Here is a 24,385-nt window from a genome sequence, read left to right as displayed (position 1 = left end):
GTAATATAAAAAAGATATCATTACTTAAGTGGAGTGCATGCTTAATTATTCTAATTGACAAAAGGGAAAAGAATTCAATGCCAATATGCCAAATCATCATTATCATCATAAGTGGCTCGACAATCCGTTGTGAATTTTGGCCTGCACACAAAGAAGTTGCCACTTCTATCGATTCCTGGCAACTTCCCTCCATTTTCTGACCCTTAGAATCTGTAGGTCTTCTTCCACATCATCAATCCATCTCCGTCGTGGTCGTCCTCTGCTTCTTGTGCTCTCTGGTTTTGAAAATGTTAATTTTTTCGTGTATTCGTTATCTGACATCCTAGCAATGTGTTTAGCCCATCTAAGTCTCTGCACTTTAACGAATTTCACAATATATAAATCGGTGTATAACTGATATAGTTCAAAGTTGTATCTTTGACGCTATAGCCCATTTTCATTACGGCTCCAAAAATCTTTCTAGGAATAGTTCTGTCAAAAATACCAAGAAGTTTTTTATCATTTTGAAGACCAAAACCGGTCTTATTAAGGTCTCTTATATATTGAGCTTTACTGCACCTTGTATAGTTTTATTTATTTAATGTTTCTGGAGACCGTGAACAGTTCTCTTTGCTATTACTACGCGTCTTTTTATTTCGTCGCTTGTCGTGTTTGTTGCGTTTACAAGAGATCCAAGATATGTGAATTCTCTGACTTACTCAAAGGTATGGTGGTTAATTTGAATTCTTGGGTATTTTGGGGATTTTAGAAACCAATATATATTTGGTTTTTTCTTCGTTTGCCAGAAGTCCTAATTCACGCTTCCGCAAGCCTTGTAAAACACTATGTATACTCCACTATAACTATATCGTCAGCGAATGCGAGAATTTGCGTCGATCTTTTAAAAATAGTTCCATTCATTCTAATATTTAATTAACTGATTTCCCTTTCGAAGGCAATATTAAAGAGAAGACACGCCAGTGCTTTTCTTTGTCTTATACCGTTCTTAATGTCAAATAAGTTATTAATGTCATTGTTAGTTGGGTCAACTTAACTAACTTAGGTGGGATCCCAAAGTTTATCATTGCTCTGAAGCTATTTTCTTGTGGCATTTTAAATTAATTACTATTTAAATGGGAATAAACCGCAATTAAAGATTAAAATACGTTTATTGACGTTTCAATTTCCACTTCGGAAATCGTTCTCAAAATACAAACATTAATTTCATCAATACAAACATCACTAATGTTTGTATTTTGAGAACGATTTCCGAAGTGGAAATTGAAACGTCAATAAACGTATTTTACCCTTTAAATGTGGCTTATTACCATTTAAATAGTAATCTTTGCGTTATATAATGCAGTTTTTTTCACATAGTCATAGGCTGTTTTGAAGTTGACGAAGGGATGGTGTGTATCTACGTTATATTCTACTGACTTTTCTAGAATCTGCTATGTGCTTGAATTTGATGTGTAGTTGACTTTCCAGCAGTAAATCCGCATTGATATTGACCAACAATATCCTTTGTAAAATGTTTAAGTCTTTTAAAAAATACATTGCCGAAGATTTTATACGCAAATGCTAACAGAGTAATGTATCTATAGTTCTTACACTCCAGTTGATTACCCTTTTTATACAACTGACATATTATTCCTTTAGCCACACTTCTGGTACCAATTCATTCTGCCATATAAGTACTATTAATTTATGGATTGCTGCAAAAAGTTGATCACCACCTTTTTATACATTTCCGAACAGATTTCATCAATTCCTGGGGCTTTATTGTCTTTGAGTTTTAAGATGGCATTTAACACTTCTTCTTTTGTTTGGTCTTCATTGTGTAGTTGATGTTGTAGATTTTGTTAATTTTTTATGTTTCAATCTTCTTTAATATCGTTTATATTTAGATGTTCGCTAAAATGTTGTGCCCATCTGTTAAAAACTGAGTTTTTATCATGTAGAATTTTACCGTTAGTGTCTTTACAAAGTTTTAATCGTGGTTTAAATTCTCCGCGGCTATTATTTAAGGATTTGTAGTATTTCCTTGTTTCATTTTTATCGAATAAACTTTGTATCTCATTGAGATTGTTCTGTTCGTATTCCCTCTTCTTTTGTCAATGGATACGTTTTTACTGTCTTCTAAGACGTCAACACACTTTTTTCGTTTTTCTCGTTTTTTGATATGCTGCGTTCTTTCTGTGGCCATTTCGCACTCATGATCAAACCAATAATTTATTTTTTCTGACTTGGTTTTGCCCAATATTTCAATCGATTTCTGTAACGCAAAATGTCGCCCATAGTTGGTTAATGTCTGTTTCTTCCATATTTTTTTGTCCTTATTTGATTTTTTATTTGCTGTCTGTATACATTTGCAATGTCAAGATCTTTTAGTTTATTAATGTCGATTTTTTCTCTCCTTTTCCCAATCTCCCTTTTTAAATTGGAAATTCTCTCTTTAAATCGTGCTTTAACTAAATAGTGATCACTATGTATGTTTACTTCTCTAAAAGACCTAACATCTAATAAGTTAGAGCAATGTCTTCCATCGATGATTATATGATCTATTTGGTTAATCGTTTTATTATCAGGGGATTTTCAAGTTCACTTATGTATATTTTTATGGAGAAATCGTGTACCAGCTATTACCATGTTCCTAGACATCGCAAAGTTTATAATTCTGAAACCGTTATCATTAGAGTCTACGTGTAGGCTCTTTTCCGATGAGAATCGAACATATATTCTCCATTCGGACTTTGGCATTAAAGTCTCCTGCTATTATTTTGATGTCAGTTTTTGGGCACTCATCGTACTTTCGGTCTAGTGCCTCATAGAACATGTCTTTTTAGGCATCCTCTTTTTCTTCCGTTGGAGAATGAATGCTAATAATGCTAATATTAGCGAACTTCCCTTTAAGTCTTGTTCGACATATTCTATGATCAATAGCTTTGAAATCGATTACACTAAGTTTGACCTTGCTGCTTACAGTATCAAATCCGGTACCAAATTCGTGTCGGGTAGGATGTCTACTGTAGTAAATATTGCAGTTATTTTTTTTTTCAGGATGCCCAAGGTAGTCCACCTCATTTCCTGTAAAGCAATGATACAGACCGAAAATTGAAAGATTACCCATGAACGATCATATTAATCACTTATTTTTTATAATTTGCTGTTTTTTTATATAAATAACAAACATTTGTTATAGAAAAACAGAACAAATACAAAATAAGTGGTTGATGTGATAGTTCATGGGTAATATTTTATTTTTCCGACTGTATCTGCTTTGGCTGTATTCAGTTCTTGTATGAGCGAAGCCGTGGCTCCAGGCTGATAAAAGCCAATATGCCAAAAGTTATATAAAATATACAAAGTATTTATGAGAGTTAAAAGGTACATAACTGTAACTATAAAATATATTGAAAGATTTAATATACAAATACGGAAAAAAATTATAGTTATTATCGTCATATCCCAGCGAGAAGTCACTAACTAACATTTTGATGTTATGGAGATATTTGAAATTAAAGATAAAATCTTCACTATATATCAGGTTTTGTAAAATTTTCTATAACAAACTACTTTAAGGTGTATTTACTGCTCTTAGATTTATTAATCTGAAGTTACTAATACTTTGAAGATACTTTACTATGTATTTTGTGCAATAGTATCAGTTAGTGATTTTTTGCATAAACAACAATAATGAGTTTTAGTAATAATTATTTAATACGTATAATATAATTATTATTATAATTATAAGTTATAATAAAAAAGAATATTAAAAAAGTTCCTCTTCTTCGTCATTCTCAACGGCTGGCTCGGTTATTGTATCTGGTTTATTATTGGCTGTTGGTAGAGATGCATACCATCCATGCAGTTCCTCTGGTATAATTTCTTTTTTACATAACTTCATTAAATCCACCTTTTTTTGTTACTAATAGGCAGTAGTTGATTATAAGCTCTTTTTATTTCATTCGCACAATTTTTCCGACCTCTTCCGCGTACGTTCAGTTCAATATAGGGCTCTGTGTAACTGTACCGAAATTTTATTATGTCTGGATATGATTTTTCATATCGTAAAGATTTGATTTCAAGCCATCTGAATGTGTTACCATTCTCATCTTTCAGACGATTTTTAATTGTGCGTTTTGAGAGATTTTTAATATCCAACATATCGGAAAAATGCAGCTGTTTGACATGGTAGGGATTAGCGGAGCTTCTGTTTCTGTTTGATCTGGCTCTTTTCATTATGTTCATCCACTTCATAACAGAATTAACAGACACATGCCTTTTTTCCCTTTCAATGGCACTATGCATGCTGTCAACTTCCATAAAAGAATGTCCAGATTCTAGGTATTTCTGCTCTATGATTTCAATAGGAGTAGTTTGGGTCAAATAGAGCAGAATCACAGAGATGTGCTAATTGCGATTTTGACCCCCACAAGTGTCTGAAAACAATGAAATCTCTTTAATATTCTTTGGAAGTCCATTAACCCACTGCATTAAAGCTGTACCAATTTCATTGCTGCCTCTTCTACCATTCACCTCAGACCACAGCATGCAATATGCTTCATTTGGAAACCGTGACTTGTAAACAGTGAAATTATAAAGGCAAAGTTTACGACAGTAATATAACAGAGACTCTTCACCAGCCGGTATTTGAAGAACACTCTGTAAGTCAAGCGTTGCAGACATAAATATGGGGTCATTTTTAGATTTGTACTTATCTTCTTCTTTAGCAATTGTAATTCGTTTTGCATCCCTAATTTTATTACAGAGGGTGCATTGATCCTTTTTTGGCACGAAAAATGATAAATTGTACACTCGCAAAAAAATTTTCTGTACTTTAAATGACTCACCGGAACTCGATTATTTTCGTTACAATGGACGGTATACAAGGAAAACATTTTTTTAATAGACAATTTTTCATCTAAGTAACATCTGTGAGTATTTTTAATACAATAATGGGACTCTATTGTAGGAAATATCTCGATGTGTTGTTTCACAAAAGCCACATCTTCTGGTTTAATTTTATTATGAGGAGATTTTTTACCTCGTCTATCTTCTGCCGTAAAAATACCATAGTTAGAAGCCTTAAAGGCTTTATTAATAGAACCGTTACTAATATTAAGAGTTTTTTAAAAGAAATTCTGACATACTCGATATTTCTTGTCATTACTTACAAGAAAGTATGCTCTGCTGCACTTTCTCTTTTTATTAATTGAAACATTTGCCAAAGGTCTCGCCGGTTCTTTAGTTTAAACCATTTTTAAAATGGAATCTTTCTGTCTTTTATAATTAAAAAGAGACCAGTACTTTTTACAAATGCTGATCCTATCCACTTCCGAAAAAATTTGACCACATTTAAATTTACAAGATTGACAGTTTGCTGGTTGTGGAATCTTTGCTGGCTTTATACCTTTTTTTGTTTTATAGGGCAAACAGTTAAACTTATTTTTCTTCTCAATATTTTTTGACCATTTAGAGGGATCAGATTTTCTACATCGAGAAGAAACTTTCTTTAGAGGTGTATTGTCATCATTATTCCCAACAAGATTTATTATTGTCGCTTGTTTCTTTTATATTAGTTAATTCTTCATACTGCATAGAGTCATTACTACCTTCTGAGATATCAGTTTGAACCCAGTCCTTATCTCTGACGGAGTCGTCTTCTGATTCATCCTACAAATAAGTATTTATTACTTATTGTTTTTGAAACTAAATTAACAGCAGAAATGATATTTCAAATAATAGATTTCACGTAAGTCAGTGAAAACATTAAAAACCCAGTAGATGAACATGAAATACGGCGATACCGTGGAATAATAAGCTATATTTTTGATAAGAATATTTTTTTTCGATAATATGCTTACTTTTTGATTTACTTGCGAAAAACTGACTGAAAACGAGTTTTTTTTGTTGAAAAATAAACATTTTCACTCACAAATAACTCGAAAAATGATTGACAGTTAAAAAACTCTATAGAGCAAAAGTTACTTAGAATTAGTCAATTTATCCACGATAATTTTAAACGTATATTTTTCACCCCCGAGAAGGGGTGACTTTTACCTTCCAAGTAAAAGCAACCAACGGCACACGTCCAATAATGAAATAGAGCGTAAGAGAAAACATAATCCAAATTTTCACGCAAATCCGTCGTGACGCTGAAAATTACACTCCAAAACGGTCATTAACTGGGCTATAATAGTTCAAATTTACCAAAGGCAATTTAAGGCAAGTTCTACCAGTTTTCAAGATCGAGAACTCTAATTTTTAACTATTAAACTTCAACAATCAGTTGGTATAACAATATCTAACAAGAAACGTCACCAAGGAATATTTTTTTAGCGAAATAATACGTGTTCACTCACTAACTGCATATCAATACCTAAGAAATAGAAGTGTAAAATCAAACACAGCAGTGATTTATTATTCTGGAAAAAGTCAGTAAGTGCCATTAATGAGTTTTAACGCATATCTCTACAATTTGTTCGTATGTAAAAGTTACTAAGTCATTTAGTTATTTTTGGCTACTTAATATTTTCTGTATTAACGGGTTAGTGATTTTTTAACACACAAAAATAGCCATTTAGAACCACATTTAGCAAGTAGTGACTTTTATAATAGAAAGATATGATGAATTTCATGTGATCGGCGAAGTTAATGAGTTTTTTCACAAAATGTCAGTTAGTGACTTTTCGCCGGGATATGACGTTATTACAAAATTAGCGAGAGATACTAACAGAGATTTTTTTCCCATATTAGATAGATATTAAAATAATAATTTTCCCTAGTTTTTTTTCCAAATTCTGCATTAACGCCAACAATGAAGCCTTATACCAAGCGATAAATCTAACTGTTTTCGATCGAATACAACACTATTTAAAATAACACCTTCTATTTATTTGAAAAGTAACTACTAGGTATGACAATAAAAATTCAATATACCAACTGTTTACACGAATGCAAAATAACTATTAATAATAAAATGGTACATTATAGGTCAATCTGCACAAGAAAAAGATACTAATTAATTTATTACAGCTTTTTAAAACAGGCCAATACCCGTAGAAAATCGTCAAATCAACTACGTAAAAAGAAAATTAGTAAAGAACGAAAAATTAGAGCAACGCAAGTCTGTGCATAGCCTGAAGCGATGCCGTGTTTAAGAACACAAATTGCCTATGAAGTTTACTTGAAAGAAAAAACAGTGAAGAATATTTTTAAAATAAAGAACTATTTCCTTATGATCATTTTAAATGCATGGAATTCTGGGAATTATGATGTAGATATCCAATTAAAATTGTTTTAAGAATAATTTGTTTATAGACGATTTTCATGGAAGGAAATCTAAACGCAGTAAAATTACTTCAAAATGAAATTATTCCTTCACTTCATTATCTTCGAATCAACTTAAAGAAAATTTGGTTTCAACAAGACGGCTGATGTTCACATAATACACAGGTTGTCACAGCCTATTTAGATTAAATTTTTCCTGAACGTGTGAGAAATATACAAGGTACAATAATATGGCTCCCTTGGTCATCAGATGTAACTCCCCTAGATTTTTATTTTTGCGGATGCAAAAAATAAATTTGTAAAGGCATGAATTCAAGCGAGCCAACAACTTGGAGTAATTAAGACAAAAGATAGTCTAACTTTAGCCAGAACATTTTGGCAAATGAACTCAACGCCATGAGAAAGTCGTTGTATAATAGATTTGGTTTCTGTTTTGCACAGGGTGGTAGATTATTTAAAAATTTAACTTGGTAAATATTTTATTTGGTTTATAGTTCCTAGATTTCCTAGATCTTCTGGAATTATTTTTAATTTAGGTAGTATTTTTGGGATGAATTTTTCTTTTTTTTATTTTTATTTTATCTGTACAGTGTAACTAAGCCAACTCTGTGCGCGGCATTTACCCGCCGACTCATGAGCGCAAGTGTCCACTGGGGAGACAGATCTATGATGTCGAGCAAAAGGGACAGTTCATAGTTTTTAAGTTTTAATTTGTAAGAATGCAGTATTATCTCTAAAGTATAAAAATATACAGTCTACTTAAATCGTACGGATTTATTTTCATACCAAACTGCGGCGATCCAACACAAACCATTACCGTTTAAGGTTAAAGTCGTAGATGTTTCCCTACGCGTAGTAAATGTTAGAAGTAGTGATTTTTTTTTATTTAATTTGACTCTTCATTTTTTCATCCATCGTTGTAGTTTATTTAAGTTCTTTTGTAGTATTTCTGAGGCTATTTTGGAATTTTTGTTAGATGATACTATTGCCGTGTTATCTCCAGAAGTAACTATGGTATATCTATTAGTAAGTCAGCAGAAAATATAAGGTATAAAATCGGTCCTAGGAAGCTCTTTTGCGGCACTCCTGCGAGAATTTGTTGTATGCTTGTATATTCATTACCGGGGCCATAAATGGAAATGGGCTATGGCATCAAAGAAACAACTTTGAACTATATCAGTTATACACCGATCCAGATATTGTAAAATTCGTTAAAGTGCAGAGATTTAGATGGGCTGAACACACTGCTAGGATGTCAGATCATGAAAACACGAAGAGATTTGCATCAGAACATTTTCAAAACCAGAGTGCACAAGAAGTAGAGGACGACCACAGAGGAGATGGATTTATAATGTGGAAATAGACCTACAGATTATAATGGTCTGAAAATGGAGGCAAGTTGCCAGAAATCGACAGGAGTGAAGACTTCTTTGTAAGCAGGCCAAGATCCACAACGGATTGTCGAGCCACTTATGATGATGTTGTGTATTCATTCTACTTTACTACAGAAAATACCTACGCATACCTACAAACAATTTCTGTAGGTATTATTGGACTTTAAAATTAGATAGTAATTTGTTGGTAAATTTTGTTTTAGTTTACATAAGAGATCTTTATACCAAACTTTATTAAATGAATGGCTTATGTCCAGGAATACCGCTAAACAGTATCTATTATTTTCAAGGTCTTTATAATTTTTTTTTCAACTCTTTGTACCCGTTATATTATTAAATGATGTTTTATGAACCCACATTGGTGTCATTGTATGAGTTTTTTCCGTTTTCTGGTATAAGGATTAGCCTAGTAAGTGTCAGATTTTCAAAAACTTTGTAAACCACTGGAGGAAGACTAATACCAGGGTAGTACTGTATATTTTCTGGTTCTTTTCCTGACTTTAATATAATTGTTGCTAATTATAGTTTTGTTGTTGACAACAAAAACACAATTTTACCAGTTCCTCTCCTAAAATGTGCCAATAAGTCCCCTTTTAAAAGTTTTATGTCTGTTTTGTCGTTTTAATTATGTTCTGTTTGTCCCTAAGTGTCCATAATTGTTTTTAGTTTTATAATTTTAATATATGACATCACAATTTTCTGCTAAAACAGAAATTAATTGCCTTTTACAAAAAATTTGATAATTACACGTCAAAGAAATTGCACACCCACAAAATAGTACATCTAATTTCATTCATTGTCATATAACTTTCCTCATACTGTAAAAAATTTCAATAAATTACCACATTTCTAAAATATATCTCTTAAATAAATATATATAACTTTAATAATTTAAATAATTTAAAACATATTTTTCATTTAACAAACAATCACATATACCTTACTCGTATTTCATTTGTTAACATCTCTCCCCTCAAGAATCTTCCTTGTTAATTGTCAGACAGTTACAACATTAACCGAAGATCACCCATCATCAGCAATTACAAGATAGTTTGGACTATGTATAACGAATCATTATTTAAAAATTCTTGTACCGGAATCGTTTAATTTACTTTGTACCGTTTGACCTGAAGATGCTTTGCAAAGTGTTAGAAAGCGAAACCGGTCGTTTGGTAGTAAAATTAAATTGATTGTGAGTAAGTCTAATTTTATTTTTTTTACCTATTTGAAATTGACTCACACAAGCAACACATTCATTATTTATTATTTCTTGCATTTTTTTTAAGTTCACAAGAAAAGCTGGTAGGGGTTTTTTGCAGTTCATTGTAGTATATTCGTTATTTGTAGAACGACAGGTTCTTGACTCTTAATTTTTTTGTAAATTCTTATACGTCCACTGTGGGATGAATATGACGAATTACTACTCTTAAGGGTTTGTCTTGCTTCTTGCGATATGTATGATATTCGGTTTTTTTCTCACCAAGTGCTTTTACAATACTGTCGTATATTTCAATTGTTTGGGGCTGTAGCTTTACTTGTTCTTCATTCAGTACTCTGACTAAATGTTTTTTTTTGGCTATATTGTTTAATATTTTGTTTAATGATTGGATATTTTTAACACCAGCAATATATCGGTGGGAGTTTCCCTTCCAGTTTTTTTTGCCTCTTCAGCCCCTTAATACATTAAAATTATTTGCTGTTGGTGTGTTCAGTCAGTAGTTATCTATTTTGGTCTGTTTAATTTTGAGATACTGCTCCGGACTATTTCTCGTACGTTTATTATTTTGTACTATTTTTCATTCTTCATTATTTTTTTAGATGTGCTTGGTGGGTGATATTGCGGTAATGTACTTTGAACTAAATAGTGGTATTGAGGTTGATGTAACTGCATTGACTGGTTTGGATGGATTGGAGCACAATTTTGCTGGATTATTGATACAAGATGTTGTTCTATTTGCATTTGTTGTAGAAAATATCCTAGTTATTGAACTGGTGAATTTTGATCGCCGAAGTTGACTTAACTCAAAGTTGGACATTAAGCGTATGGAAATGGATGAGGATACTTATTATATCCGTTGGTCATGTTAATTTAAATAATATTATTTTAATTAGATGTTACCTGGAATATTTTGAATTTCAAATTAACTCACAGCACATTTTTGACACAATCGACAGCAGTAATACAAGGAATATTTTATTTTTTTATTATTGAATTTCTTTGAAAATAATTAAAAAGCTTCTGTTTCGTATCACAACTCCAGATTTATTTTATCTATTCAAATCCATTAAGGCATTAGGTTGTAATGCAAAATTGATTGTATTGATTGATTGAACAGTAATTATTTACTACAGACAAGTGTTTTACATACATCTGTCTCGATCGAGCTTGGACGACTAATACTACTTTTATTTAAAATAAAAACAATTAAAAAAAAATATTTTAAATCTACGTACAACACTGGTACATTGGAATAAAATTTTAACAGAAAATACAAATTGTGCTTTGAAAACGTTTTAACGTGCCTCGAATATCTGCGGTATACGACCGAGGTATACAATAAGAACTGATGCTCCAGAAAAATCGCTGCAGTTTACAGTAGAGCAGTAGGAATAAGTTTTGTATCAAAATCCCACGAGACGTAGCATGGAATCTATACGGGAATGTAAGATATTTAGGTGTGTGTACCAGCGTCTTTCGAAGATGCAAAGTTGGTGAAGTGAAAGTCGAGTTCAGTTAGGAGAAACCAAAAATGTTAGATAACATTTAGTTTTTTTTCGCGGAATAGTTGGGAAAATTTCCAGGGAGGTAAATACTGGTAATCCTTTATTAATTTATTTATTTTTGCACTTCTAGCTAAGTCTGGAAAAATATAATTTACATGATAGAAAAGAAAACTTTAAAATTTTCTGTCATAGTCACCTAAAACAGCACAGTCCCTGATAGTTAATAAATTGTTAACTTATAGTATAATACGCACTTCAGCAACTCAGGCACTGTAGAATATGGCATAAGATAACAGTGTCGTCAGCGTATCTAAGATATTTAATCAGTTTATTTAGCATTGAATGTCATTCCAAAATCTTTATCTGCAGAGCCTCTTTGAAAAATATGTCCGAGTAGATATTAAATATCAACGAAGTAGATAAACAGAGCCGATTCCCGCTCAACGGGGACCATACAACGCCGATTCCAGCCCAACAAGGACCATACAATGCCGATTCCAGCTCAACGGGAAATACAAAATGCCGATTCCCGCGTAACTGATCGTATGCCAATTCCAGCTCAAAGTGAGCCAGAATCGTTGTGCCGATTCCCGCTCATTCTGAGCCAGAGCCGGCGTGCCAATTTCCGCTCAAATTAATGACGACATTGCCAAAAGGACATAACATATTGTTACATGGCAGCATAGGAAAACGTGAATATCTTCGTTCTCATTGGTCCGATTTTAACGTACGAGACGTCAAATGAAAAGGAAGAGGGTGACAAAAGCACAGATATGAAAAAATTTAACACACTGACATTGTAAAAGCGGCATTATGGCATATCTTTTCTCTTGTTGGTTTAATTTTAACGTACGAGATGTCAAATAAAGAAATAGGGGACGTAGAGGGTAACAAAAAAAAAATAATAATGACAACTTTACCGAACGGGCATTATGACATATCTACGTCTCTATGTATTTGATGTTGGCGTGTAACATGTTAAATTAAATAGAATTAATCATACACAATTTTTTAATAGGAAAATTAGACATGTTGGCTTTTTAATGCAGTATTTTAACATTTTAATAATACATATTTTAAAAATATTGAAAAATATCTGTATTTAATATCAAAATAATTAAAATTTAATTCGAGAAACAACTAAGAGCTAATACAAAAAGGTTATAATGATTTTTTTTAGTTCAAACACGTAAACAACTTTGTGATAAGAGTGGATATTTGTTCTAGAACAAATTGTTTACCACGCAAAAAACAAGTCCTACTTGACAAAATATTAAGTTTATTTGGGGAAGGAGAGTCCACTCTCAGAGAGTTGATAAAGACGCTCCAATCCGTTCTTATACCACAATATCAATTTTACAGGAAATACTTTATCATATGGCTAGTTAATAATAACAATATTATTATCCACAATTGTATGCGTTAATCGGCATACGATTAGTTGAGGGGAAATTGGCATTGTATGCCGATAGCTGAAATCGGCATTGTATGATATCCGTTGAGCTGAAATCGGCGTTGTATGGTCTCCGTTGAGCTGGAATCCGCGTTGTATGGTCTCATCTAGATCTCTTCCGCAATGACTGTTTATTCTTCTGTAAATAATGCAAAGAAAAATTAATACGTGACCAATCATAATAATTAATCTGTGGTCGTCGCATCTTTTTGTCTGCTGCTGTTTTGGAATCCCAATAAAAACAGACTACTGTCTACATTGTAAGCTATTTGCTTCCATTTCACTGGCTCTTAAATGGAAGAAAATAGCTTACAATGTATCTTAGGGCTATATCAGATCTATCCAACACTCCCGCAGAACAATCATATTTTCTAAAACTTTTTTTAATAAATTAAAATATTTTTTTTTTAAAATCCACTGCTTTTAATTTGAGACAAACACGCTCTTTAAAAATTCATTACAAAATGATCTCCCCTTTATCATTTGAAATATCTGCCTGATGTTTTAAATAAATACGACCCTTAACCGGTCATTTAGTTTTCAAGGACCTGCCATGTGGCTTTATTTTCAAATACCTCTTTTGCATTTCATCGCAAACCAAAAAAAATTGCAGTAATAAAAATATAAAGTGTATTATGTATTGTTTATATAATTAAAGTGCTTATTGAAATTTACAAATAGCAAAAACGTTTAAAAAATAATTAAGTGTTTTATTTATAATAGACCGAGAAACCCAGGAATTTGAAAAATTTCTATTTAAAAGGAATAAGCGCTCATACTATAAATCATTCTGACGAATATTTTTTCCGCACTTCTGGTTTCCTAGGGAAAACCGATTGATTTAAAAAATTTGATTAAATTTCCTGTGGAATCAAAGCTACATTCACGTTTAAACAAAAATGCTTTGAAGTATGGAAACTCCCCTGGAGTCCGCGACCACTAAGAACTTATCAAAACTTTTTGGTTCTTTCTTCTTTGATGGTTTTATCTCAGTTTGCGAGGCATTCATTTATCAAAGAAACAATGCTGTGCTGTAATAAGGATTGCTCTGTTTGTGAGCTTCTATTGTTCTCTTTTCAGTTACGACCTTGCTATCATCGCACCCTAATCGCCACATTTCAACACTTATACGCCATTTCATTTATTTTCGACACCAGCCCATGCATGGTGCTCGCGATGGGACCCTTTTACCGGTGTTTACGTGTTGTTTTCACTGCTTGGTATAAATTTCGAAATAATGTGTTTTTAACATTATTGCTTTCATCTTTATCACTTCTCCAACAGGCTTAAAAAACCATAAAATACAGCATTAATAATGTTTTTAATATTAATTATTTCTTACAAAGGCAATAATTAATACAAAGGAATACAAATAACAAATAACAAAGGAAAATATTTCCCAGTTTAATTTGTTGTAAAATTTAGACTTTCTTGATCACTACGCAGATTGTTGAATTTCGTGTACTCGATTCATGAATAAACTATCAAGTATTCTGACAGTCGTTATACCGGTAAGACGTTTATTTGACAATCGACCACTAGACTTAATAGGTTTTGGCATTTCTTGCCGCTAAACGTTGGTTTTTATTACAATTTCGCAAATTATTTGGTGAATCCGAGCCAAAAATTCTGGTAATGTCAAAGAAATTGTACATTTAATATATATGTTGTTTAAGCCAACCAAATGCATCATAATTGTTTAAATAAATTTTTAAAAAGATACTGATTTTTGTTTTTGAAATTAGGAGAAAAATATGTCCTTTGTCAAAACCATCAAGTAAATGCAAAAATTGATGCGTTAATATAATAAAATTGCTTTTCTATTTTAGCAATATGCCTTCGCAAAAGGGATTGTCAGAAGGTGAATTTCGTGCTGTGTAACGATACAAAGAAAAAATTATCTTCTTTTTCTTCTTCTTTTTATATCGACATGACTCTGTCTGTTTTTCAATGTGCCTAGTTCCATCGTTTTGGTGGTTTTCATACTGATCGCCTTCTTATTGGAGAACCGTCTCTTGCCGTCTTTACTACTCTATTTGTTGTCTTTCGGCTTATATGATCGTTCCATTCTACTCTTCTATTTCTTATTCAGTTCTTGATGTTCTCTACCTTGCATCTACGTCGTATATCTGTACTTCTAGCTCTGTCCCGTAGTGTCTTACCATCAATTTTTCTAAGTGTTTTTATCTCTGCTGTTTCTAACATCCTTTTTGTACTCTCTGTGTTAGGTATTGTTTCTGCCGCGTATGTCATTATTGGTCTGATGACTGTTTTGTAAATTCTGCTTTTCGTTTTCTTTCCGACATTTTTATTTCTCCATATTGTTTTATTTAGGCAGCCTGTGGCTTTGTTTGCTCTATTCACTTGATCTTCCACTTAGGTTTAAAGCTTTCCGTAGCTAGATAATGTGATGCCTAGATATTTAAACTCCATCACTTGTTCTATTATCTGATCTTCCAGCTCCTATTTATATCTTAGTAAATTTGCTGTTGTAACCATGCATTTTGTCTTTTTTGGGAAAATTAACATGTTAAATATTCTGGCGGTTATATTAAGTTGGTGTAGCATACGTTGTAAATCATCTTCACTTTGAGAGAGTAGTATTGCGTCGTCCGCATAGCAAATTATTTTAAGTTGTTTTTCTCCCATTTGGTATCCTCTTTTTGTTCTGACTTTTTCTATTATTTCGTCCATAATTAGGTTGAACAATAGAGGACTCAGGGAATCTCTCTGTCGTATCCCATTGCCAGCTTCAATAGGGTCGGTTAGTTCTTCTTTTACTTTTGCTTTTATTGTGTTGTTTTGGTAGATATTTTTGATCGTTTTGATTATTCCTAGAGGTATCTCTCTTGCATACAGTAAGTGGATAACGTCTTTTAATTTGACCCGGTCAAATGCCTTTGTAAGTTCCACGAAACATAGATATGTCAGTTTGTTGTATTCTAATGAATATAGCGTCGGTGCATGATCTTGCCGACCTAAAATCTTGTTGTCCTTCTGTTAGTGTTATAATTTTATTCAATTTATTTGTTATCACTTTGGTTGTTAATTGTAGTGTTTAATTTTGGTTAGGAAATTAGTGTTTAGAAATATTATAACAGTATTAATTGACGCAGTTAAAATTTATTTAATTTACAAAGCACTAACTTTTATTCGACCCGGTATAAGATTTTAAATACACGCGAAACATATTGTCAAATGTTTATATTATTTTGAGTAGAGAGAATTACGTAAGTTGCAATTAATATTTATAGCTGCTGTTAAAATTCCTCTTCTTGATTCGTTAAAATTATCACACGAGGAAATCTATAGCGTAATTTTGATGAGAAATGGGCTAGATTTTTAGCAAGGTACTCCAATTTCATTTCGGTACGTAGAGTGTCTATCCCACCATACTGAGGTAAGTTGTAGGATTGCTGTTCTTGTTTGTCCTAATCTTTGTGTAATTTATTTCTCTGTTGTTGCCTTTTTCGTGATTATAAACAGCAAGAATTTAAATTTATCCTTTCCTTTAATTGTTACGTTGTCATCAATCTGTAGATCTTCTATGTCTTCTTCACTTGTAGATAGGTACTCTGTCTTCGCGAGGATAATATCTAGACCAGCCTTGGTATATTCTTCTTGTAGTTTCTTTATCATGTAGCTAAGGTCGTCTTGGTCTTGTGCAATCACTATTTGATCGTCTGCAAAATTTAACGTATATAGGTATTCGTTCCGTACCAGTACTCCCATGCCTTCGCATTTTCTTTGCAGTGAAGTATTACCCGTTAACCGCTTAGATTTTTCTGTACAGGTCAGAATCTTTACCTACTGCATTGCCTATCCCGCCACTAGATATCATGTATCCATTGAGCAAAAAGACAGAAGAGGGAATGTAAAGGTGGTGAGGGCAAAAATATTGTTAGACGTGAAGTGCTATTTTGAGAGGCTACATTAAACAAGGAAAGAGAGTCACTTTCCTTATTTAAGAAATCAAATTTAGTTGGGTTATGTTATTGTTTGTCCCAACTGCCACATAAAAGCTTATTTGTATTGAAGTTTTTTAACAATTGTGTCACATTTTAGACTATTATTGTTATTATTTAATTAAAACTTTCTCGTCTTAAATTTTTTTTGAAAAATATGTTATAGCTACTTTAAATTTGGCGCCTTTGCATTCCCGGATATGTCCTCCATATTAAGAGGCCACTTTTATGAATTTTGGTCTCCGTTTCATAACGATTAGATTCCCTTCTTTGTCTTTTTGCTCGATGCATGTACCTACTTATACATAGGATATATGAGAAACTACTAGATGCTATTTCATTTTGGACAACACAAAAGTATCTTTTTGGTCTTTTAAGCGTCATTTACAACTATTTTTGATATTCTTTGTAAAATTCCAATTTAAATGACACAAGTTTTGTTTTTAGGCTTAAAATGGAATAATTTCCGGGAGATGACTGTATACTATAAAAAGCTTCTGTTGTAAGTGGTAAATTTAATTAAAAAATTAAATTAAAAAATTCAAATGGATTATAAGAAAGTTCAGAACGATTTAGGACTAATCAGTCCATCTTCAACAAACTTTTGCAGTAGCTAACGGCAAAACCAAATAGTGGTTGGGTTAACATTAAAGAAAACATACTATAAGTATTAAAATATACGGCAATATGCCGATGTAATTGGATCACTAACCGGGAATCATAAGTCACAACTCGAAATTAATTTTTACATCCGAACTTTGGGTTTTATGGTTTCCGGTTAATGATCCAATTACATCGGCATATTGCTGTATAACTTAATACTTTTAAGTATGTTTTCTTCAATGTAAACTCAATCACTGCTTGGTTTTGTGGTAAGTTACGCAAGTACTCCAAAAGTTCACTAAAGATGGCCTGATGAGTGCGAAAACTTTCTGAACTTTATTATAATTTATTTGGATTTTTTAATTTAATTTTTTGATTAAACAACAAAAGTTTTTTACTTCGACTATCAAATTTCTGTTTTCTTTTTAATCTAAAATACAATAAATTACTCCTATAATTCCATTATTTATGCACATTTTGCTAACCCTATACGGACTACTGCGAAATTTGTTTCAAAATGCATCCAATTATTTTCGAGATGCCTTAAAATAATACTAATACTAAAAACCATTTCTATTTAAAAGTATATTTGTACAATACACTGACAAATAACAAATTAATAAAAATTAAATATTTTTTCCAATCAATGTAATATAAAGTATAAAATATTTTGATCGCTTTATCTTGCTCTTAAAACTCTATCGTATAAGACAATATAAGGAATACGAAAAAAAAACATCAATAAAAAAGTGGTTTCCCAAAACAAATTCCCTACATACCCCAATCTATATACAAGCATCCTCTCAAATCACAGTAAACTTTCTCTATCTACAGGTCATCCACAAAAACTTTAATTGCCTTAGAGCCTTAGGGGCGGTTCGCGATTCTTCGGCCCCGTCCCCTTCAGTGGTCGGGCTTTCGAAAGAGATTTTCGAATCGATGATGAAGTAATCTTGCACTTAATTGTATGGTATCAGTGAAGTAGAAAAGAAAGTATTTCGTTAGTTCCCTATATAGTTAATTTTAGCTTTATAAGGTAAAGAAACGATGTTTGTTGGAATTGAATGGAATGTTTAATTCTTAGCTTAGAACTATCAATTATCACAATTAAACTTAGAACAATTAGAACAATCACAATTACTTATAATGCAATAATACATACTTTTATTAAGTTCGAGCTATGAATTATGGTTAGCTTGAGTTACACTAGCGAAAATTGAGTGTATTTTCTACAAAAAAAAATAATTTTCTTTTCACCTCTATGTTAATGACATAAAGAAATTCCTGTTCAGTTTCGAACCGTCGGAATTTCCTATATTGGATGAAACAAACAAAACAACGAGGAGCAGATTTCATTGACACCCAAAGCTTATATTAGTTCTCCCAGAAACAAAAGACGAAAGGACTAAAGGTTTGCGACACGCTCAGAAAAAAGATTGCAGATTTTCCTTTACAAGAAGCGTGGGATGTGCGAAAGGGAATTTTACTTATTCAATAGAATCACATCAAATTTAGAAAGGCAGGGTAAGGAGAATTGAAGTGTAGGGTGATAAATTGTTTGGTAAGAGATTGCATAAAAAATGTGCATTTGCTGATAAATAATTTGCACCTTCCGAGAACGGTGAATATTTTGTCAGGGTGAGGGAAAAACACTTTTTTATTCTGTCGCAGCTGCCTTTTGTCAAGACATACTTGTGAAATTTAGTAGTTAAACAAAAATATTACGCTAGAATAATATATTTTGGTTTAACCATTAAATAAAGCAACTTTTGTTTTAAGTTGTGATGATTAGTGTATAAACAATAATAAGGTTACTTATTAGAGATATAATTATATATATTTGCAGATAAAAACATGGATTTTACAGAGAATTTAGAAGAAAATTACTATATAAAAAACTAACAGACATCTGCCAAAGACGTCTCAATGACATATTTGAACAAGATATTCCTAGCAGAAAGTTGGAAAGGGGAACTGATATAAATGTCACATGGAGCAGTAATTTTACCGTTCCTTCTTCTTATTCTTTAAGCCTTTGTCAAGGCGTGGTGATACTCTAATAATTGTTAGATTACTGTCTCCATTTGCCGCTATACTATGACATATGCACAGCTTAATGTAGAGATTTTCGCACCAGAGTCTTTACTTGATCTGCCCATCGTGTTGAAGATCTTCATGTGGAAACTAGGTTTCATGATTAGTGACTAATTTACAAAAAATAATTAACCACCACTGGTTACATCTTGTTTATCGAAAAATAATAGAACAATTAGCATAAATAAATGTAGTATAATTCAGGCAATAGTTTGGATAACTAAATTCGATATTTAAAAGTGAATCTCACCCTCTTTTATTCTTTCTAATTTCATATTTAATAAAATGGCTAAAACTATATTGTCGTGCCATCTATTAGCAACTGCCCTATCTATCACACACAAACTAACGTCGGGAGATACTTTACCGGTTGGTAGTTATTGTTTACATGTTTTCGCGTGGAATGTTATTGTTTGTGTGTCTGATAAAACAAGCGCTAAGTATTTTCTAAATAAAAATATAGTTTAAAAAGAACATACACATGTTATTTATTTACCATTTTAGATAATGGTATAATTACTTTTGTCCGATTTTTTTTGTTTTTCTCCAATTTTGAGTTATGTGGTGAAGGTATATAAAGGCATTTTGTTACGTTTTCTGACTGCCATAAATGCTGTCAATGAAATTGGGTACAGATTTTTTAATTAAGTGATCCTTGAATAAATCCTGCGTCCTTTGGTTCTGGAATACTGAAGCTATGAGCACGGCTCTATGTCAGAATCTTCTATTTAAAAATGTAGGAAATGTGTTGATGATGGACGTGACATCGTAAATGCTTGTGTTGGAAAGCGTTGGATCTTTTTCCTCAATCCGGAAAAACAATTAATTCATTACGTTTTAAAGGTAGCAAACGTTTTTTATGGTTTGACCAGAAACCAGCTGAAAAGACTTTGACTCTGCGTTGGATGATCTAAATAGGCTTATGTCAAAGTCAATGGAAGACAATGAGATAGAAATACCCGCTTTTTTAGATATAGAAGGGGCATTTAATAATGTCACTAGCAGCTCTTTGATAGGAGTTATGAGTAGACGAGGCGCACCTGCGGTAATATCCAGATAGATAAAAGCATCTCTGAAGAAAAGGACAGTAATGTCCACTCTGGGTAAAGTAACCATCAAAGCAAAAATATGTGGAGGCTGTCCACAAGGAGGAATTCTGTACCCTCTACTTTGGGCAACCTTGGTAGATGATCTCCTCAGAAATCTGTCCACAGAAGGCTTTTATTGTCTAGGATATGCTGACGATATAGCAGTCGTTGTCAGGGGCAGGTTTTCTCAGGCGGTGTCCGAGAGAATACAAGCAGCCCTAATTATAGTTGACTACTGGTGTAAACAAGAGAGATTGATAGTCAATGCTTAGAAAACACAAATCGTTAAATTTACCAATAAAATAACACTACAAGGCCTAAAACCACCGGTGCTGAAAGGAACAAAGATTTTATTTGCAAAAGAAACAAAATACTTTGGGGCGTATTTTGATCATAGGCTTAAATGGAATACTCGCGTTCTGAAAACCACACAGAAAGATACTATGTCCCTGGGCAGATGTAGAAGCAAGTGCGGTAAGAATTGGTGACTTAACCCTAAATGACTCTATGGTTATAGACAAGGGTTATTAGACCCATGATAACCTATGGCTTGGTGACGTGGTGGATAAAGACGCACCAAGTGGGAGCAATAAGACCGCTAGGTAATACACAAAAGCTATCATGCCTGTGTATTACGGGGCCATAAAAACAACTCCTAATGCATCGTTAGAAGTCCTGCTGAATCTACCATCAGTTCATATATTTATACAGGGCGAAGCCAGATCAGTGATATACAGATTAATATCCATAGTCAGCTACATATAAGTCAAATGATAGGTGCTGACAACACAAAGCTAATCTAGAATCTAAAAGCCGATATTGTGATGGGCAACCTATTGATGAAATAGCTATGAGATATAGCTTTAACAATAAAGTCAGAATTAAAATACCAGGCAGGAAAGACTGGAATAAAGGTGTACCCATACAAGCTGTTGCAACCTGGTACACGGATGGCTCAAAAACATCGAATAGTGTGGGAGCTTTCATAGTAGGGACAAATCAAGGGATACATTTCCAGGTAAATCTATCTAAGGATGTGACAGTTTTACAGGTGGAAAAGACGGCAATCCATCACTGCGTGGAAGTAATAGAAAGGCAGAAAAACGTTCTGTTCAGTTGCCATCTTCACAGATAGTCATGCAGCGCTTAAGGCACTTAATTCTGTAGGGGTCAATTCTAAGCTAGTATGGGATTGTGTGTGCTCTAAATAAACTAGGAGACCGTAGCAAGGTTACGGTAGCCTGGGTACCGGGGCGCGAGGGTCATAAGGGCAGTGAAAAAGCAAATGAAATGGCCAAACAAGGCTCATCAATGCCATTCATTGAACAGAAACCCTTTTGCGGCGTTGCAAAGTCAGTAAGAAGAACGGCTACAAGGAAGTGGGTAGCTCATAAATCTCTGGAATGGTGGAAGAATTCATCAGGACAAAGACAGGCAAAACAGTTCATTACAGAACATTCGCCAAAATTTACGGCATACCTAATAGCAAAGACAGAAAAACAGTCAAAGCCATAGTAGGTCTTCTGACAGGACACTGTAAGCTAAATAGGCACTTGAAGCTGATAGGATTATCAGACGATGACCTGTACAGATTCTGTAATCTTGAAGAAGAAACAGCAGAGCACATTTTATGTCAGTGACAGTCTGGCAATTGAGCGGTTCTTTGCATTAGGAGAAGAAAATCCACCGGCAAATAGCTACATGGAAGGTACAGTCTCGAAGCTATCAGACTTTATAAAAAAGGTTAGGCTAAAAAATGTTATCTAGAACTAGAGGACCACAATATATCTGAAAAAGTCACAGTGGAATAGGCCAAAAGGCCACCTCTTATCTATACCAATCTGTCTAATGCTCAGACATAAATGGGACGCAAAAACTGGTTTATAGCTGTCTAAAGAGATGTCCAGAAATTTCTCTAAAAAAGCCTGAACTTACCAGCACAAATAGGATCGAGGCTTTTAATAAAGAACAAGTTATCATCTTTTTAATAATTTGCAATAATTATTAACGAAATTTAACTTCAAGAAAGACCAAAGACCGGAAGACAAAAGTAGAATAACCACTGAACAAAAGCTTTGCAAAAAACTGGAACCTAAGGGTGTCAAACAGTTTGGTAGAAAAATATTCGTTAAAAAATGAAGTCACAATTGTTTTCTTCTTCAACTTATGAGGCACGTTTATCTTTTTGCATGACTTTTTAGCTGCAACTTGTCATTTTTCTGTTGTAGTTGATGATGAACCGCTTTCGTTCACCTCTTCCAGCGACAACCAAGCTCAAGTCTCTAATATAAAAAATAATGATGCTACAGTTGAAATTACATCTAGCAGCAGTATTTTGGAAAATCTAAGTCCGCTTTCCAAACCACCCCAAAACAAAAAAGTTTGCCGGAAAAAAACAAAAATCTTAGATAATAACATTTACGTCTAACAGAAAAAAACTTCAGAAAAGAAAGGCAATACTGTTTAAACAAGCATAAAAATGGATAAAGAGGCAAAGAAAAAAACACGAAATTAAAAAAGGTACAAAAAGAAAGATTTTTGAAAACAGCAACTTCGAAGATGTTTCAGAAAGTGAACTGTGCGATGATGATGAGTTGGACGATCTCGTGTCAGATTTTAATGACTTATGTGTATTATGTTGCTATGGTAGCAAAAAATATGAGATATGGTGCAAGTGTTCAATATGTTGTCAATAGGCTCATGCCATGTGTACAGGAGAGGATAGCCCAGTAGGATAGATTTGTGACATCTTTTATGCTTAAATCTTTTTTTAATAGATTTTTAACTTGGTTTCTTGTCTTTTTTTATATATTTGTTTGTACCTTTAATATTATTCTTCAATAAACTACATTTTTGAACGTCGTCTTTAAGTACTATTAATTATTCTTTACGGTTATCCGACATATGCGCACCATTAGCCGAATAGGTCGGGCAATTGTGCCCGTTACACTAATTAAAAATTTCGCCTACCACTATTCTACTGGTCAATTATATATTGAATGTGGTTCCTACCAATATACCACCTAGGCCCTTAATGTATATCTTCAAGTTAAAACCTGAAATGTTTTTAAGTTTTTGCAATATCCTGAATTAGCTTTAGGTGCGCAAAAATAGCCGACTCTACCCTACATCTTCTTCTTGTGCTTCATGTTTTGCTATAAGCGCACTTCGCGGCTCTTCGCTATTTTGGCTAGTGTAGTGTGATTTTATATTTTAGATTATTATTGAACATAAATTTACATCAAGTAACTGACAAGTAAATAAGTAAGCTATATAAATGTGTTCAGAAATCAAATAACTTATTAAATAATAATTTTAAAATTTAAATCTTTATGAGCCAATTTTATTCAGAAGCGTACTTTTGTGACCATCTGCTAATATATTTTTACGTTAAACCCAGAGACGAAAATAGTTTTGAAATTTACAAGGGTGTACCTACCTACTATGTTTATCCCTAAACCTTATAGAATATTTAAAAGAAAAGCGTGCTGTCATGATAGAAGACTTTACTTTTAGCCGGTTAACACGTTTTCTGTCCTAATTACTGTGAAATCTCGTTGTTATTAAATCTTTTGAAACAACCTCCTTACTCAAAGCTAACTCCTTATACATTATTTCTCAGGCCACGTTCTTATTCTCGCGAGAGAGAGAAGGTAAATGCCTTTTTCGTACTACCTATATACATAGACGTAGATACTAAATTTATTTTAGCATACCTACTAGAAAAAATCATCACGCAAGTACAAAGTGAAAAAAATAATGAAAAATTTTTTAAAAACCGAATAAGAAAAA

Source organism: Diabrotica undecimpunctata, chromosome 3 (genome assembly GCF_040954645.1).
Source record: "Diabrotica undecimpunctata isolate CICGRU chromosome 3, icDiaUnde3, whole genome shotgun sequence".
NCBI classification, from domain to species: domain Eukaryota; kingdom Metazoa; phylum Arthropoda; class Insecta; order Coleoptera; family Chrysomelidae; genus Diabrotica; species Diabrotica undecimpunctata.
This window is presented reverse-complemented; position numbering follows the sequence as displayed.